This window comes from Alosa pseudoharengus, unplaced genomic scaffold, assembly GCF_046254945.1.
Source record: "Alosa pseudoharengus isolate Yale_2024_CS ecotype anadromous, Long Island Sound unplaced genomic scaffold, YU_APseudo_1.1 YU_APseudo_1.1_scf_17, whole genome shotgun sequence".
Lineage (NCBI taxonomy): Eukaryota > Metazoa > Chordata > Actinopteri > Clupeiformes > Clupeidae > Alosa > Alosa pseudoharengus.
This window is the reverse complement of record NW_027468640.1, coordinates 4,162,068-4,164,757: the sequence shown is the minus strand read 5'-3', so window position 1 is coordinate 4,164,757 and position 2,690 is coordinate 4,162,068. Positions and strand designations below refer to the sequence as shown.

Here is a 2,690-nt window from a genome sequence, read left to right as displayed (position 1 = left end):
TTCTGCTTCAGTTTTGCCTGACCATTCACCATTTTTACATGTCCTGCCTCAGAAATGCTAGAGATGTCTGGGCATTTCACTTCAGCAAGCCCAAAACACGGAATGGCACTAGGGTCATATACCCTTGCATCGGGGCTAGCCCCGAGGTGAGGAGCGTCGGGATGGATAACAAATCCACAGCGTGAGACATCTACATTGAAATGTTTTGAATATTGTTCCAGCACTTGTGGCTCGCGTTCAAGGCCCCTCTTCATGGCGGGAGTTTGGCGTACTCCCTTAAGTATCCGCCCTGCCAGGGTCTGACCAGAAGACGGCCCTTTCACATGGCTAACCTCATAGAACCTACTAGCTGTTACTCTAGGTTTACGTAATGCTTGCCATAATGGGCACTCAGACTGCTCACGTGTCTGCTCCTCTCTCTCAGCTGCCACTTCGTGTGTCACAGTTAAGCTGTCCAAATGGAGAAACTGTTGGGAGTTTGGTTCAAAGTTCGGAAAGGTAGTGGAAAATGTTGACCCCTCTAAAGGTAGTTTAGGGAATGTTGGTGCATCTGGGTGTTGGACGTAATTTCCGCGTTTGACCACAGGAGGACACTGGTAGGACAGGGGTGAACCTCGCGGCACAGGTCCGAACCTGGAGTCGACCATGGTGAGTTGAGACAAGCCATGCAGCACTGATGATATTAGTGGTTGCGGCCTGAGGCTTTTCAGTCCTTCTCCAAGAGACAAGACTTGCGGGTCAGGGAGGGATCCTAAAACGTAAAATTAAAAACAGTAAGTGTTAAATTATCCACACATCTGTTTTGGTTTCCATTCTGATGTCAAGAGTCTTTCTGGAGAATTGCTCACTGCAGTGTTCTATATCATACGGTAGCCAACAGTATGATATTAGTTACAGTATTAACATTACCTGTGTATGCTTGATAGAGTGTTGATTTGCATACACTCCTGGCGGATGGCTTTGGTTTCCTAACAACCAAGTCCTGAACCGGCTCTGCATGGATCCCCTGGGAATGATATTAACAAGTAGCCATAATTGTAATAGTATCTTGCTTGTAATGGTGTAAACACGTAGCCATGCGGAGTGGCACCGCTTCCAATTCACTCCAATGTTAACCAATGTAGAGAGACGCACAGCGCACTGCATTAAATAGACTTCCAGTCCATTTTTCAGCTGCACCATGTGCCGCCACGGTTCGCTACGCGAACATTGTGTCCCAGGCGTAACTTTGGGACACACTGTTCGCGGAATGAGGGCACACGGGGCAGCTCACACCGCGGCTGAAAAATAGACTGGAAGTCTATTCAATACGGTGCACGCGGCTACAATGTTACCTTTGTCCTTGGTCGATGCCATGTTTGCAGAGAGCTTGTGCAGGCCACAGGTGGTGGTACAGCTCTCACCTGCAGATCAAGAGATAGAAGAGCAAACCGGGATTGAGCATGTGCTTGTTAACAATCAAAGGTAGACCTCTAGAACCATTGTCACTCCAATTAACCTGCCCATGTAAACGTCATCCCAGACCACAGCCCTCACCTGCAACATGCTGTAATGGGCACTCTGGAACAACAAGGCCACTAGATGATTGCAAAGAACCTTGCCTGCTGTACAGCTGCATGAGGTTTCCTGAAATTCGGCTGCATCAGCTTAAAAAACAATCTACATTACAGACACAACACTAATCGTTTTAGTTGATAACGCAAATGATATAGAAATGTAAGGAAGAACATTACAATTAACCGAAAATCCTAGGAAATCTGCAACCGCAGTAGAGTAGTTAACCCCTTACACCATTAACATGTTGGATTCAACAAACAGGATATTAAAGAATTTAAATGCAAAGTTACATTATGATGTTTGCATACCGTATGTATGTAACAAAGGTATAGCAATTTATTGCACATGGCTGTTGACTGACTTAATATAAACAGGCAACAGTGGAAGGGGTTAAACTTTTTGCCATTATGCCTTAGCTTCCTAAAATAACCTTCAAATAATGGGGCTGTTCTCGCTTCTTCATTGACCTGTAACACCTAGACCTGACAGCCACCTCCCTGTCAATGATGTTGGACACTGGTGGAATTAAATTAATGCATACTGTGATTCAACATTACATAGATAAAGACAAAAAAACATCTCTCATGGTACCATCGTGATTTTTAACTTGTACTGTGTTTGTTGATGTACCAATGATTCTAGCAAGAGACACTTGTATGCTGACGTTAGCTAGCTGACACTGACAGAGGCTAAAGTTCTTCCTATCAGAATATAAATGAAATGGGTGCATTGACTCAGCCTCATTTAAAGCTGAATAATCTTACTTTAGTTGGGTTTAACGTAGGTTAAACACCTTATAACCATACAAACATCTGAGCTGACGCCGAACTGACGTTAGCATAAGCTAACCTACCTAGCTAATGTAATGTTATATTAGCTAGCTAGCTAGTAGCCACTCACCTTCATAGTCGTAGATGAAGTTCTCGAAAAAGAAACTGTATACCTTGTCCACTTTGGAGCGGGCTGTGATGGAGTGTTGTTCAGTTAGCCGATGTACGTCAGAAAAAGTTATTTTAGGTAAATTTACCAGGGATGCAGTATAAGTAAACTTGCGCTCATCCATCATGGATACGCCAGAGTGATGAATAATTCACCGGAAGTGGCAGTGCACAAAAATCATGAATGCGGAAGTA

At 44.2% G+C, this 2,690-nt stretch overlaps 1 long non-coding RNA gene across 1 annotated transcript; it reads right to left on the bottom strand.

Moving 5' to 3' along the window:
- Nucleotides 1-929: 929 nt before the first annotated feature.
- LOC143127918 (uncharacterized) lies at nt 930-1,596 on the bottom strand. Its single transcript, XR_012987729.1, has 3 exons — nt 1,537-1,596; nt 1,335-1,403; nt 930-1,006 (listed from the first exon to the last, which is right to left on the bottom strand). It is a non-coding gene; the product is annotated as an uncharacterized LOC143127918 (long non-coding RNA).
- Between the last annotated feature and the right edge of the window lie 1,094 nt (nt 1,597-2,690).